This window comes from Ranitomeya variabilis, chromosome 5, assembly GCF_051348905.1.
Source record: "Ranitomeya variabilis isolate aRanVar5 chromosome 5, aRanVar5.hap1, whole genome shotgun sequence".
In the NCBI taxonomy this organism is placed as follows: domain Eukaryota; kingdom Metazoa; phylum Chordata; class Amphibia; order Anura; family Dendrobatidae; genus Ranitomeya; species Ranitomeya variabilis.
Window position 1 is genome coordinate 580,265,165 of NC_135236.1, and position 16,988 is coordinate 580,282,152.

At 42.3% G+C, this 16,988-nt stretch overlaps 1 long non-coding RNA gene across 1 annotated transcript; it reads right to left on the reverse strand.

Moving 5' to 3' along the window:
• Nucleotides 1-4,179: 4,179 nt before the first annotated feature.
• Nucleotides 4,180-7,177, reverse strand: LOC143773856 (uncharacterized). Its single transcript, XR_013215406.1, has 3 exons — nucleotides 7,024-7,177; nucleotides 5,720-5,866; nucleotides 4,180-4,629 (listed from the first exon to the last, which is right to left on the reverse strand). It is a non-coding gene; the product is annotated as an uncharacterized LOC143773856 (long non-coding RNA).
• Nucleotides 7,178-16,988: the final 9,811 nt, after the last annotated feature.

Below are 16,988 nucleotides of genomic sequence, written 5' to 3' on the forward strand. Positions count from 1 at the left end.
CCAAATCAGCATCTCAATTCGCAGACACGGTGTTTCGGGCTGTTGGCCCTCGTCAGTGCGAAGCATGAGAACTGATTTGGCTAGGTGAGAGGCTCTGGAGTGGGGTCTAAGAGCTGTGTGAAGTTGGCACCCCATGTTCTCAAAAGATGAATAAAAATACACCATTCGTTTGTGCTGCATTTGTGCTGGTTTGTGCCGCAAAAATGAACGTTTGCGCCGCTTTGGTTCCCGAGATATTGCGCGTTATATTTTTATGAAGCTCCGCCCACTTTCCACCCCATGTTCTTAAATTTTAAAAATGAATACACCATTCGTTTGTGCTGAGTTTGTGCTGGTTTGTGCTGCATAAATAAACGTTTGCACCGCTTTGGTTTCCGAGATATTGCGCGCTCAATTTGCGGAAACTCCACCCACTTTCCACCCCATGTTCTTATATTTTAAAAATGAATACACCATTCGTTTGTGCTGCGTTTGTGCTGGTTTGTGCTGCAAAAATAAACGTTTGCACCGCTTTGGTTTCCGAGATATTGCGCGCTCAATTGGCGGAAACTCCACCCACTTTCCACCCCATGTTCTTATATTTTAAAAATGAATACACCATTCGTTTGTGCTGCGTTTGTGCCGCAAAAATGAACGTTTGCGCTGCTTTGGTTCCCGAGATATTGCGCGTTATATTTTTATGAAGCTCCGCCCACTTTCCACCCCATGTTCTTAAATTTTAACAATGAATACACCATTCGTTTGTGCTGCGTTTGTGCTGCAAAAATAAACGTTTGCACCGCTTTGGTTTCCGAGATATTGCGCGCTCAATTTGCGGAAACTCCACCCACTTTCCACCCCATGTTCTTATATTTTAAAAATGAATACACCATTCGTTTGTGCTGCGTTTGTGCTGGTTTGTGCTGCAAAAATAAACGTTTACACCGCTTTGGTTTCCGAGATATTGCGCGCTCAATTTGCTGTAACTCCACCCACTTTCCACCCCATGTTCTCAAATTTTAAAAATGAATACACCATTCGTTTGTGCTGCGTTTGTGCTGGTTTGTGCTGCAAAAATGAATACACCATTCATTGGTGCTGGATTTGTGCTGGTTTGTGCTGCTTTGGTTTTTGAAATCTCGCACTGAGTTTGTGCCTCAAATCACTGTAACTGATATATGGATAAAGGGAGATAAAAAGAAATGAAAAACACCGGCTAGCCATAGCAATTTTATAATAAAAAAAAAATGTATAAATTGTTCCTTACTAGACCCCATACTTCATTTAGATTTCCTGCTTGTGATGCCCCTCCCCCACACACTGTAACTTGGTGAAAGGCCTAAGCAAATGTATGCCTAACAATCTGACTACTAGCTGAGAGACTCCCAGGGTAAATCAAGTGTACTTACTTATTTGAACTGAAAATGTGCTAAACTGTCTTGGTAGATTTCTGTAAAGCTATTACCTGAGCAAAGAAACTTTAGTTCAATCATGGAGTTGTACTTTTATCTATCTACAACAGTGTTTCCCAAGCAGGGTGCCTGCAGGTGTTGCAAAACTACAACTCCCAGCATGACCGGACAGTCAAAGGCTGTCCGGGTATGCTGGGGGTTGTAGTTCTCCAACACATCAAGTTGTTTGTAATTACAGTAATGCTTTAACCCAGTAAAAGAGTACTCTGCTGCAAAACTTATCCCCTATCCCACCCCCCGGGGGGGGGGGGGGGGTTGGTACTGACCACTGGGACCCCCTGCAATCTCCTGCAGTGGCCCTCAGTGCTCCCCTGCATGGAGCAATCACCGCCCTGTGCAGAGTGACTGCCAACCACAGGGCTTTGCTGTGGCAGGCACGCCCCCACCATTTATTACTATAGGAGAGGCAGAGATACACAATACACTTTTCATCTGTAAAAGTAGAGAGAAGTGAGCGTGCTAAGAATAGGATTATTTAATCTCAGTACAGTGATCCCTCAACACATACAATGGCCCCAACATACGATCATTTCAACATATGAAGGACTCTGTTGAATGCAGCATCACCTGCTGCTCCAGTATGGTTTTAAGGGTACTGTCACACAGTGCCATTTTGATCGCTACGACGGTACAATTCGTGACGTTCTAGCGATATCGTTACGATATCGCAGTGTCTGACACGCAGCAGCGATCAGGGACCCTGCTGAGAATCGTACCTCGTAGCAGATCGTTTGGAACTTTCTTTCGTCGCTTTATCACCCGCTGACATCGCTGGATCGTTGTGTGTGACAGCGATCCAGCGATGTGTTCGCTTGTAACCAGGGTAAACATCGGGTAACTAAGCGCAGGGCCGCGCTTAGTAACCCGATGTTAACCGTGGTTACCAGCGTAAACGTAAAAAAACAAACAGTACATACTTACATTCCGGTGTCTGTCCTCCGGCGTCTCAGCTTCTCTGCACTGTGAGCGCCTGCCGGCCAGAAAGCGAGCACAGCGGTGACGTCTGACGTCACCGCTCTGCTTTCCGGCCGCTGTGCTTACACAGTGCAGAGAAGCTGAGACGCCGGGGGAGAGACACCGGAATGTGAGTATGTACTGTTTGTTTTTTTTACGTTTACGCTGGTAACCACGGTAAACATCGGGTTACTAAGCGCGGCCCTGCGCTTAGTAACCCGATGTTTACCCTGGTTACCCGGGGACTTTGGCATCGCTCCAGCACCGTGATTGCAACGTGTGACCGCAGTCTACGACGCTGGAGCGATAATCATACGATCGCTGCGACGTCACGGATCGTGCCGTCGTAGCGATCAAAATGGCACTGTGTGACAGTACCCTTACATACGATGATTCACCTGGAACTAATTACCATTGTATGTTGAGGGACCACTGTATCTTAACTATTAAAAATTATGTAATCAATTATTTTCCATATAATACACTGCATGTAAAACTAAAAAAAAACATTTTTTGTTTTGATCAGATGCCCAGGAAGCCAGCCTGTGACTATGATGACATTATAAATGTCATCTGTTCTTCACATGAAAAAATTATTACAGGACAGGCAATAGCATTCCCCTCAGAAAAAGTATGGGTAGACTTGTGTCAAAAATTAAATAAAATTTCACCAAAAAACCTTTACACGTTTGTAAAGACAAATCGGCACAATGTATGGGAAGCCCTTGGTCTGTACAAAGATGTTACAAATATCCCAAAACAACCTTCCAACAGTGAGAGCTCAGAAGGAACAGAGAGTCATTCATCAGTTCAGTGCTATGACATTCAGTGTGAGTTCAGTCTTTCTTTTCAGAGCTGGATCAAAATTTGGCCTGAAAAAGTAATTTACAATGACAAATCTATGTATGCTGATAAAAGAGAATACACAATCTTAAAACCTGGTACATGGACTCACATATTGAATGAGGAGATCTGGAAAAATATCAAGTCATCGTGCACACTTAAATTCAGGAGGGCAAAGGTTTATCCAAATGTTGTATCTAACTACATAGATATAACAGGGTGCTGCACAGAGTGTGATGCACAACTATCCATAAAAGTTGAAGAAATACCAGAGATTGCTAAGCCAGTAGTGCTTAAGTGTATGATCTGCAATATTGATAACAGTCTCCACACAGGAAAATCAAAACGTAAATTATCAGGAGATTTAAGAAAAAGGTTGTCAAAAGAACTCTGGGAAGGACGAAAACAAGCACATGTACGGCGATCAGCTGAGGCTTATAAAGTTATGGATGTTGGTGACCCTGAGCCTAGCCATCTACCAAATCTAGCAACGTTAAGAAAAGCCAAGCAAGAGATTGGCGAAAGAGAGTTAATGCACAAGGACCCAATTCTTTCATTACATCTCCTGAAATACAGTGTTCCTCAGACTGGAAGCATACACAACATTGGTCTAGATAAATTTTTTTGCCATTACTGGACCCCGTCTCAGATGCAAGTGTACCAAATAAAGTCAAAGAACTTGGGTTCCTATGTAAGTTTTGATGCAACAGGTTCAGTAGTGAGAAAACTAAAAAGACCTGTTGGCATTTCTGGACACATCTTTTTGTACCAAGGGGTTTTGTGTTCGAGTGGAGATCATATCCCAGTAGTGCAGATGCTTTCTGAGAGCCATACTATTAATTCTATAGCACAATGGCTGACAGAATGGAAACAAGTAGGTGCTACTGTTCCAAAGGAAGCAGTTTGTGATTTCTCCCTCGCTTTGCTTGGAGCTCTAGTTAAGGCTTTCACTCCTTACCCCGACTTGAAGACATATATAAATCAGTGTTTTGGAGTGTTGACCAGGAATGTTGCATCAAAACTACCACCATGCTTTATTAGAATTGATGTTGCGCACTGTATCAAGCTTATTAGCCGATGGGAATGTCTGAGGCAAGCTGGAAACAGAGTAAGGGAATTCTATCTCAGAGCAATGGCACAACTTCTACAGTCTACATCACTTGATGATGCGAGAGAACTCATTCATTCAATTTCAGTTGTTGCTTTTAGTGAATCAGAAGGGAATGATGACAGAGGCACACCAGTTTTATCAGAGACTAGCAAAGTTCAACTGAAGAGACGGATTGCAGAGGGACGTGTTTTACCCACTGTCACTGAAGATGACTATGGAGTAGAGATGAAAGAACAAGAGGATGAGCCAATTCAACCATGCCAAACAGACCTGAAAATATGGGCAACAGAAATTTGTGAAAGGAGTAAGATGCTTGCAGCAAATCATGGTGACCGAGACAATTTACATTTCCTTCCAGAACTTGTTCCAAATGTTTTAAGAATGGCATGTTACCTTCCACTTTGGACAGCCATAATGGTTCCACACTTTAAAAGTGTGAACATGACAGCAAGTTCTGCAAATATTGAGGCTGAATTTAAGAACATAAAAAATGGACTCTTTAAACATGAATGTCTCCCTATTAGAACCGACCGATTTGTAATTCGTCACCTTGAATTTATGGAAGGCAAAATGAGACTTTCCTCAGTTCTCATAAAGAAAACCGAAAGCAGTGAAAATATGAGCCAAGAGAATGGGCAAAAAAACAGCAACTGTGAGGAGGATTCACAAGTTCACATAAAATTGGGTGATTAAAGTAGCTTGCAGGAGCAGCCTGCTGAAAATTGGAAAGGTCTCAGTATTCCTCCAAAAAAGAGATTGTCCTACCTAACCCCATGTTCCGAGTTGCTGCACATGGACACAAAATTTAACCGAAAAAAAAAGGTGAGCATTTTGAAAAATGGTAACCATCTAGCTAAAAAACCAATACAAGTAAACAAAAAGCTTATAAGTATCATTAATACCTGTGCATTTGATTCATTTTGCCAGTGTCTTTGTTGTGCATTCTGGGACAGTGGATTATTTTGCAATTATGTCAACAAAGAGAACACCGTTGAAATTTTTGAATTGGTGCAGACAATTGTGACAAAGGGAGTTGGAAAGGAGGTTTATACAATGAGGGGTAAAATACTGTCTGGAATATTTGAATATGTTCAGCTGAAGTCAGGTGTGAGGCAGGTCAATGCTGAATGTAATGTTGCACACATAATCTCAATGACAATGAGACAGGTACCAAGTGTAATAATTAAAACACAGTGTTCTTCTGTGTACTGCAATAGAAATATAGCTAATTCAAGAGCAATCCCTCTTCTGCCAATCAATATACATATTTTAGAAACTAATGGACTTCGTAAACTTCAGCTAGCATTGGAAGATGGGCTACACCTAAATGTTTCAAAATGTCTAAAGCCATTAAAGTCACCTCAAGAGTGTCCAGATGGCTTGAAAATTCAGGATGCATCTTCATTGAAATTCCTTTGCAGTGGTTCGGTCACGCACAGCTGCACCACTGGACAAGTACTTTGTATTGAAATAAGTGCAGAAACACAGTATACACTGTCCGAAATACCTGTGAACATACATCTGGACAGTCATTCATTTGTGCTACGAGGGGTTGTTGCCTTCATTCCAGGAACTGGCAATATGTCTCTTGGACATTATGTTGCCTATTGTAGAAGAAAATTTAATGGCTGGGAGAAATATGATGACCTGTGTGACTTTATTACAACAGCCTCTGCAAAGACCAAGATACAACCCCATGTTGTAATATTTACAAAGGAGGAGTGAATATGTGGAGAATCTGTCTCATCATGAGTCCCGTGGCATGTCACAGGCTGCAAGATTGTTGTGGAAAGTTTAAAAGTATCTTGGCACCAAACAAAGTGTTAGTAATGCTTTCCTCTAAGGTTGTTTTGGTGCTTAAAGTGTATGTTTAAAATAACCTAAAATATGCCTTACCAATATTTTTTTATTCTGTTAACATTTTGTTAATGTGGATTTCCCATTATGATTAAACCCTTTCATGATTCTTTAAACAGTTCTGCTGTCTACAAAGTTTCATCTGTTATTGGTAATTCCATTTTTATCTGTGTTTGATTTGCAAAGATTTATTAAGCTCTGAAGGTCCTGTTTAGTTGGACAGCTATATTAAAATAACAATACTTTTGTTTTGAGCCAGACACAAAATCATGGTCTACCACGGTTTTGAGTCCAGCAAGAAAACCGCATATGGAGCAAAAATTAGCCAACTAGAGTCACTTGCGGACCCCAGCCAGATCATAGAAATGAATGGAGCGTATGCCCAGTATGCCCAAATGTAATGTTAACCCAGCCATATTCACACTGCAATCCAAATCCATCACACACAAAGTGGTGATGTCTACGGTCATTGCATATTTATGCAAAGATTTTCATAGAAGATGGCAGTCACTTTACATAAACTGGCCAACGTCAAAAGTAATCACTTTTTTTTTTCCCCTGGAATTCTTTTTATAGTGCAACGTAATTTGGCTAAACAATGTTTGCTAGGTATAATGGGCTTCAGGGCTGGTGCAAGGGTTTTTGCCACCCTAGGTGAAAGCTAATTTTGCTGCCCCCTTGACCCCGCCCATTGGCTCCACCCATTAACATGCCCTGCCTTACTACTGGGGTGAAAATAAATGAATGACTACAACCAATGGCACTCGTGCTTAGCTGTAGAGGTTATAAATCCAGGAGTAACCTGACCTTGTTCCTCAGTGATGGTGCAAACTCTTTACTAGTCTGCGGTTCCCTCCAGGGTGAATGGTCTGGTGTCACGAATATGGTGGAAGCCGAAACTATCCCCACTCAATAGGTGAGAGTGTCAACTAATGCTGCTCAGGCAATAACCTCGACTCTGCATAATTAAATGTAAACAGACATTAGCCCCCACAGAATGCCGACCCCTGGCTTATGACATCACTATGACATCGCTGGAGGCGGAGTTACAACTCAGGTAGCAGAGATGTACATACAGACATTACCTCCTCTGCCAGGTATAACCTCTTCCCATCACTGACCAGTCACGGTGTATGAAGTATTAACCCTGTGTATGTCATAATAAACCATGTATGCTACTGTAATCTCTTAATGCTAAATTAACTTCAGTGATGACCACTATGTTTTTTGATGCAACTAAAATGGGGCATTAGCAAAGCTAGCACTCAATGTCTCGGGAACCAAAGCAACACAAACATTGATTTTTGCGGCACAAACCAGCACAAACGAATGGTGTATTCATTTTTAAAATTTAAGAACATGGGGTGGAAAGTGGGTGGAGTTTCAGCAAATTGAGCGCACAATATCTCGGAAACCAAAGCGGTGCAAAAGTTTATTTTTGCAGCACAAACCAGCACAAACGAATGGTGTATTCATTTTTAAAATTTAAGAACATGGGGTGGAAAGTGGGCGAAGCTTCATAAAAATATAACGCGCAATATCTCGGGAACCAAAGCGGCGCAAACGTTCATTTTTGCGGCACAAACCAGCACAAACGCAGCACAAACGAATGGTGTACTCATTTTTAAAATATAAGAACATGGGGTGGAAAGTGGGTGGAGTTTCCGCAAATTGAGCGCGCAATATCTCGGAAACCAAAGCGGTGCAAACGTTTATTTTTGCAGCACAAACAAGCACAAACGCAGCACAAACGAATGGTGTATTCATTTTTAAAATTTAAGAACATGGGGTGGAAAGTGGGCGGAGCTTCATAAAAATATAACGCGCAATATCTCGGGAACCAAAGCAGCGCAAACGTTCATTTTTGCGGCACAAACCAGCACAAATGCAGCACAAACGAATGGTGTATTTTTATTCATCTTTTGAGAACATGGGGTGCCAACTTCACACAGCTGGGTCAAAGGGGTAACGTTTCTCCTTATGGAGAGTGACATACCAGCTGGCTTGTCAAGGTAAGGAGGCTTATTCGCCGTGCAATGCTCCTCTGGGAATTTAAATATGCAAATTGCCTCTGATGAAAAAAAGAGGACTTAACTCTATAGCGCCACCTATTGGAAGTAGCGATCCTACAAGTCACAATCAACCCTTTAACGAGTCGTGCAATATGACTTAGGATAAAAGCCAAATCAGCATCTCAATTCGCAGACACGATGTTTTGGGCTGTTGGCCCTCGTCAGTGCGAAGCATGAGAACTGATTTGGCTAGGTGAGAGGCTCTGGAGTGGGGTCTAAGGGGTAACGTTTCTCCTTATGGTGAGTGACATACCAGCGGGCTTGTCAAGGTTAAGTCCTCTTTTTTTCAGCAGAGGCAATTTGCATATTTAAATTCCCAGAGGAGCATTGCACGGCGAATAAGCCTCCTTACCTTGACAAGCCAGCCTGATTTTCCTGTCTAATTTTGTGTATACTAAAATGACCACCATGTTGTTTGTCATGGATTTGACACATTATGTACTATGTTTATAATTCCTGTGTATATATTTTTGTTTGTATTTTTTGGTTATGCTTCCTTTCTGTATATATGTGTAAATAGTATGTGCTTTTGTTACTCACTTTTGTAGTAACTGATGAAGGTCCGGATAAAGGACCGAAACGTTTTTTGGCTACTACGATTAAATATTCACGAGCATTAAGTTGAGTGCCAGGTTCTTTTCTTTGAAGTGTCACATGGTGTGGGAACCTACCTGGGCACCATCAATAGTAGTGCACACACCTCTATCTTTCAAAAAATAAAAAATAAACATATACTCAACTTCCGAGGGGCTCCTTGTAGTTCTGTCGCCTGTGATCAGTTCAGGCGGCAGCTTCCGGTCCGAGGGTGTGATGACGTCGTGGTCACATGACCGTGACGTCACGACAGGTCCTTCTCGCGCAGGGCCTGCGATGACGTCGCGGTCACATGACCGTGACGTCATGGCAGGTCCTTGTCGCACACCAACCTTAGCACCGGAACCTGCCGCTTGCATGGACCGGTCACCGGAGCGTTGGAAAGGCGTAAGGTGAGTATATAATGATTTTTTATTTTTTTTATTTTTAACATTAGATGTTTTTACTATTGAGGCTGCATAGGCAGCCTCAATAGTAAAAACTTGGTCACACAGGGTTAATAGTGGCGGTAATTGTATTGCCAAGTTTTTAACTCTAAGGTTCAGATACGGCTTTAAAGAAGGCTACTACTTGCGATATAACACAATTTTATTTCAAAGTACAAAATTAAAGGAATAATATGATTGAATAGTATGATTGCATAAACATTAGTATATTTTAAGATACAAAGGTTAAGTACATATAAGGATTAAATTCATATAATGATTAAGTACATATACTCACATCATCTGTCACCAAGGAGCTTTTAAACATCATCCGTCTGGAAAATCAGAGAAGCAAAACCAAGACAGAGAACCCCTGGAAAATTCACAACAATGCATGGGCGTCCCCACTTATGCAAGTATCACAACACTGTACACATGTAAGTACAGGTACACCAGTTTATGCTTTTGTCTTAAGGTACCGTCACACTCAGCAACTTTGCAACGAGAACGTCAACAATCCGTGACGTTGCAGCGTCCTGGATAGCGATCTCGTTGTGTTTGACACGCAGCGGCGATCTGGATCCCGCTGTGCCATCGCTGGTCGGAGCTAGAAGTCCAGAACTTTATTTCGTCGCCAGGTCGGCGTGTATCGTCATGTTTGACATCAAAAGCAACGACGATAACAATGGATGTAATGGAGCTAACAACCAGCGAGAACGAGAAGTGAGTCGCCGTTACGTCACTGGATCGCTCCTGCATCGTTCTGGAGTTGCTGTGTTTGACGTCTCTACAGCGACCTAAACAGCGACGCTCCAGCGATCTAGTTTAGGTCGGCTCGTTGTCTATATCGCCGCAGCGTCGCTGAGTGTGACGGTACCTTTAGTCATGTTTCTCTGGTCTTATATAGTGATTTGCACTAAGTGTAACTCTGGTTTCATCCCGCCCTTCAAGTGGCCAGCTTTCAAGGTGGGATGAGACTGAGATACCATGGAATCATCAGACAATGGGCCATAAACCCATAGATACATAAAAGCTCACAAGGGTTAGATAAAACTACCATAGACAGAGGTTAAATAAACCTTAATGTTTTACAATAACAAGCAAACTTAAAACGGTTTGTAAACTCAAAGGTCTTCAGACAATAAATAAACAGCTCTTAAGATTGTGTCACTATGAGCATTGTCTGTCTGTAAATGTATGACAAGAAATGCTGCTCTGTAATAGTCTGTATGCGTTCAGTATATTTCAAAATGGACTCAAAATAGCCATTTTTCTATTCACATTACAGTAACGGAGTGAGTTACCCGCGGCATAACGCGGTCCGTTACCGCTGGCATTAACCCTGTGTGAGCCGTGTGTTATGACCCCAATGGCGAGGGTCTCAGAGGAACGTGGAAGTCTGCAGAATACAAAAATCCAGCTCATAGGGCAGTGGTAACTGGGTTGACCATAAATCTACTCCTAACGCCAACACTAGAAGTAGCCGGGGATCATTCCTACGTTGATTCTAGATGACACGCGCCAGCCGGAGAATCTAACTACCCCTAGTAGAGGAAAACAAAAGACCTTTCTTGCCTCCAGAGAAGGGGACCCCAAAGCTGGATAGAAGCCCCCCACAAATAATAACGGTGAGGTAAGAGGAAATGACAAACACAGAAATGAACCAGGTTTAGCACAGAGAGGCCCGCTTACTGATAGCAGAATAAAGAAAGGTAACTTATATGGTCAACAAAAACCCTATCAAAATCCACACTGGAAATTCAAGAACCCCCGAACCGTCTAACGGTCCGGGGGGAGAACACCAGCCCCCTAGAGCTTCCAGCAAAGGTCAGGATATAGATTTGGAACAAGCTGGACAAAAATACAAAACCAAAACGAATAGCAAAAAGCAAACTTAGCTGATATAACCGGAACCAGGATCAGTAGACAAGAGCACAGCAGACTAGCTCTGATAACTACGTTGCCAGGCATAGAACTGAAGGTCCAGGGAGCTTATATAGCAACACCCCTAACTAACGACCCAGGTGCGGATAAAAGGAATGACAGAAAAACCAGAGTCAAAAAACTAGTAACCACTAGAGGGAGCAAAAAGCAAATTCACAACAGCCGTGACTGCGGGGAGTATGGAGCGGGTGCCGAGCACTGACTGCAGGGGAGTAGGGAGGGACTAATCGACTCTGCCCATCGCTGATTGGTCGTGGCAGCCATGACAGGCAGCTGGCGAGACCAATCAGCGAATGAATATCCATGACGGAAGTTGCCGACAGAAAGACGGAAGTACCCCTTAGACAATTATATATATATAGATGTATAATGTATATAAGTCATCCGAGCAGCTAATTTCTCAAAACATGAGCTAAGAGGAAAAACAAACTAAAACATCAAGCATACAGAGACAACATATACTGGACTATTGATTTATGCACAGTTTACTGAAAGTTTAGATACGCTTTAGGAAGTACTTGCCTTAAAGGGAACCTGTCACCCCAGGGCATTTTTAAGTAAAAAAGCCACTTTCAGCAGCACTAAGGCTGCATTCTGTGAAGATGGCGCTTATGTTTAGTATCCCTAGGAATGCTGAAATAATCACTTTTATAAATTTCACGCCATACCTGTATTGTGTCCGAGAGGTATGTCTTCTCTCCCGGTGTCAACCGCCTCCGAGATGTCAATCATCCCCCTGTGTCTTCCGGACGCCACCTCATCTCTTTGTCGTGACATCATGTCGTGGCATCACTCGCAAGACTTCGGCACTATCTTCAATGGAGCACGGTGACCCGCTCCACTGCGCAGGCGCCAGATTCCCAGTGTGAATACATCATAACACACGGCGGGGCAGGATCTGTGGCCTCCGCTCCACACAGGCGTGAGAGCATTACATCATCTACTGATGTAAGTTCACAGGCAGGGGATGTAACAGGAGGTGGCACACAGATGCAAGAGGGAGATAACTGAAGGCTAGGAGGCGGTTGACACCCGGGGAAAAGACATACCTCCGGGACACAAAACAGGTATGGCGCAAAATTTATAAAAGTGATTTTTCAGCATTCCTAGGGATACAAAACATAAGAGCCACCTTCACAGAATGCAGCCTTAGTGCTGCTGAAGGTGGCTTTTTTACTAAAAAATGTCCTGGGGGTGACAGGCTCCCTTTAATCCTGCTTTCCTGTTCACTCCAGAAATTCGGAGATGAATGTAGGCTTTCCTTCCCTGTGTGTTTATGTTTTCCTCTTATCTGTAGAAGAGGAGCTTCACTACTTATGAACATAAACTGCAGCACAGATTCATCTCAGCTAAAAGTCTAGACCTTAGATCAGGAATAGGACAGACATTTTTAGGACATTTCATAACTTTCTCAAATTCTTATGAAAAAAATATTCCCCACAAACTGCACTGAACTACTGTACCCAATTTATTATATATTTTAGGAGTCGGAGTTGGTCCATTTTATTCCGACTCCAACTCCACCAAAATGGACTCCGACTCCACAACTAACTCCACAGCCCTGCTAAGATCTTAGCAGATTGGAAACCATTTTACCCAACATTATTAACAACGACCAGTTAGGTTTCATAACAGGTACATCTGATGGTACATCTGATGGAACCACAAAATTTCTTAATATCATAAAGATTAAATTCACAAACCTCCGTTCCATCCTCCTCTCCTTGGACGCTAAAAAAAGCATTTGACAGATTAAATTGGACATACCTCAAACTTACACTTTCCAAATTTGGAAATTTGGTAAAGGTACCTTCACACTAAGCGACGCTGCAGCGATACAGACAACGATGCCGATCGCTGCAGCGTCGCTGTTTAGTCGCTGTATGGTCGCTGGAGAGCTGTCACACAGACAGCTCTCCAGCGACCAACGATGCCGAAGTCCCAGGGCCGCACTTAGTAACCCGATGTTTACCCTGGTTACCAGCGTAAATGTAAAAAAACAAACAGTACATACTCACCTTCTGATGTCCGTCAGGTCCCTCGCCGTCTCCTTCCCGCACTGACTGAGTGCCGGCCGTAAAGTGAAAGCAGAGCACAGCGGTGACGTCACTGCTGTGCTCTGTACTGCCGGCGCTCACAGTCAGTGCGGGAAGGAGACGGCCAGGGACCTGACGGACATCAGAAGGTGAGTATGTACTGATTGTTTTTTTACATTTTACATCGCTGGCATCGTTGCTTTGGCTGTCAAACACGACGATACACGCCGATCTGACGACCAAATAAAGTTCTGAACTTTCAGCAACGACCAGCGATATCACAGCAGGATCCTGATCGCTGCTGCATGTCAAACACAACGATATCGCTATCCAGGACGCTGCAACGTCACGGATCGCTATCGCTGCAAAATCGGTTAGTGTGAAGGTACCTTAACCAAATCATGTCCTCCATCTAGCCACTTTACTCTTCCCTGAGAGCTAAAGTCTATGCAAACAACCACCTTTCAAATTCCATCCAGATATCTAATGGCACAAGACAGGGCTGCCCCTCTCCTTCCTATTGTTTGCCCAGACTCTCGAACCCTTGGCTCAATCGATTAGGGACAATCCCTATACAGTCCCTCACTCACCACTTTAAAATTGGACTCGTTGCAGATGACTTGATCCTCTCCTTAACTGATCCTGTAATCTCCATGAAAGAACTGTTATTCTCTCTAAAATATCTTCTCAGAGGTCTCATACTTCAAAATTAACTCCAACAAATCGCAGATTCTCCAGTTCTACCTAAAAAACTAAACATTTGATGCTAACATTTTTTTTTCTTCATTTCAATGGGTGGACAATGAGTTAACATATGTCGGGGTTAATCTGACGAAGAATATGAAATCCCTTCTCCCTTTAACCTCCTTACCCCAGAGGGTGGTTTGCATGTTAATGACCGGGCCAATTTTTACAGTTCGAACCACTCTCCCTTTATGAGGTAATAACTCTGGAACACTTCAATGGATCTTGACAATTCTGAGATTATTTTATTTGTGACATATTGTACTTCACGTTAGTGATAAACAAGTTTTTCGATATAACTTGTGTTTGTTTAAAAACAGAAATTTGGTGAAAATTTCGCAATTTTCATACTTTGAATTTGTATGCCCTTAAATCAGAGTAATATGTCACACAAAATAGTAAATCTCTTTCTGACCTCGGACGGGATAGTACGTCCGAGGTCAGATACCCCGCTTTGATGCAGGGCTCCGGCGGTGAGCCCGCATCAAAGCTGGGACATGTCAGCTATTTTGAACAGCTGACATGTGCCCGCAATAGCGGCGGGTGAAATCGTGATTCACCCGCCACTATTAACTAGTTAAATGCCGCTGTTAAACGCTGACAGCGGCATTTAACCGGCGCTTCCGGACGGAAATGAGCGCATCGCCGACCCCGTCACATGATCGAGGATCAGCGATGCATCAGAATGGTAACCATAGAAGTCCTTGAGACCTCTATGGTTACTGATCCCGGCTAGCTATGAGCGCCACCCGGTGGTCGGCGCTCATAGCAAGCCTGTTATTAAGCTACATAGCAGCGATCTGATGATCACTGCTATGTAGCAGAGCCGATCGAGTTGTGCCAGCTTCTAGCCTCCCATGGAGGCTATTGAAGCATGGCAAAAGTAAAAAAAAAAAAAAAATATATAAAAGTTTAAATCACCCACCTTTCGCCCCATCCTAAATAAATCAATTAAAAAAAAACAAAAAAAAAACCTACACATATTTAGTATCACCGCGTTAAGAATTGCCCGATCTATCGATAAAAAAAAGGATTAACCTGATCGCTAAACGGCGTAGCGAGAAAAAAATCTTAACGCCAGAATTACTTTTTTTGGTCGCGGCGATATTGCATTAAAATGCAATAACGGGCGATCAAAGAACGTATCTGCACCAAAATGGTATCAATAAAAACGCCAGCTTGGTACGCAAAAAATAAGCCCTCACCAAATCCGGAAAAATGGAGACGCTATGGGTATTGGAAAATGGCGCAATCTTTTTTTTTTTTTTTTTTTTAAGCAAAGTTTGGAATTTTTTTTACCACTTAGATAAAAGAGAACCTAGACATGTTTGTTGTCTATGAACTTGTAATGACCTGGAGAATCATAATGGCAGGTCAGTTTTAGCATTAAGTTAACCTAGTAAAAAAGCCAAACAAATTGCACTTTTTTTGCAATTTCACCGCACTTGGAATTTTTTCCCCGTTTTCCAGTACACGACATGCTAAAACCAATGATGTCGTTCAAAGTACAACTTGGTTCGCAAAAAATAACCCCTCACATAGCCATATTGACAGAAAAATAAAAAAGTTATGGCTCTGGGAAGGAGGGGAGCGAAAAACTAACAAGGAAAAACGGAAAATCCGAAGGTCATGAAGGGGTTAAAGAATAATATTTCCACATGTCTTTTACATCAGCACAATTTTTGAAACAATTTTTTTTATCATTAGGAAGTTAAAAGTTGAACAGCGAATTTTTACTGCAAAATTTACAAAACCGTTTTTTTTTTAGGGACCACTTCACATTTGAAATCACTTAAATGGCAGAAAATACCCAAAAGTGACACCATTCTAAAAACTGCACCAACAAGCTGATCAAAACCACATTCAAGAAGTTTATTAACCTTCAGGTGATTCACAGGAATTAATGGAATGTGAAAGGAAAAAAATCAACATTTAACTTTTTTCACTAAAACTTTAGACTTTTTTTTTTATTTTCACAAGGGTAACCGGAAAAAATTAATCCCAAAACGTATAATGCAATTTCTCCTGAGCATGCCGATACGCAATATATGGGGAAAACCACTGTTCAGGCGCAAGGCAGAAGAAGCGCCGTTTGACTTTTTCAAACCAAAATTGACAGAAATTGAGATCAGACACCATGTCACGCTTGGAGAGCCCCTGATGTGCCTAAACAGTGGAAACCCCCCCATATGTGACCCCATTTTGGAAACTAGACCACCCAAGGAACTTATCTAGATATGTGTTGAGCACTTTGAATCCCCAAGTGTTTCACTTAAGTTTATAATGTAGAGCCGTGAAAATAAAATATCATTTTTTTTTTTTTTTTTTAGCAAAAATTATCTTTTAGCCCCCAATTTTTTATTTTCCCAAAGGTAACCAGAGAAATTGGACCACGGAAGTTGTTGCGCAATTTGTTCTGAGAATGCAGATATCCCATATGTGGGAGAAAACTACTGTTTAGGCACACGTTGGGGCTCGGAAGGGAAGTAGTGACATTTTCAAATGCAGACTTTGACGGAATGGTCTGCGGGTGTCATGTTGCGTTTGCAGAGCCCCTGATATGCCTAAACCATGGAAATCCCCCACAGGTGACCCCATTTTTGAAACTATACCCAAGGAACTTATCTAGATGAGCCTAAACAGTTGAAATGCCCAACAAGTGCCCTCTTTTTGGAACAAATCTACTGTTATGTAAATTTTATAATGCAGTTGCATATGTGAGTTGTGTAGTTTGTCAGGTTGTCATACGTCAGTTGTGTAATTCAGAAATGAATTTAGTAGTGCATGGAGGTCTGAAGCATTCTTTAATACCAATTTTGTAACACATTTGGCACCTCTTCTGCAACTTGCCTTTTTTACCCCACTTTGAGGGACCTCCCCCTGGGAAACGTTGATCTGGTACAATACGAGCACCTTTAGTTCAGGAAGTACTGGGGCCCGCCCCTTCCTGAGTGTCA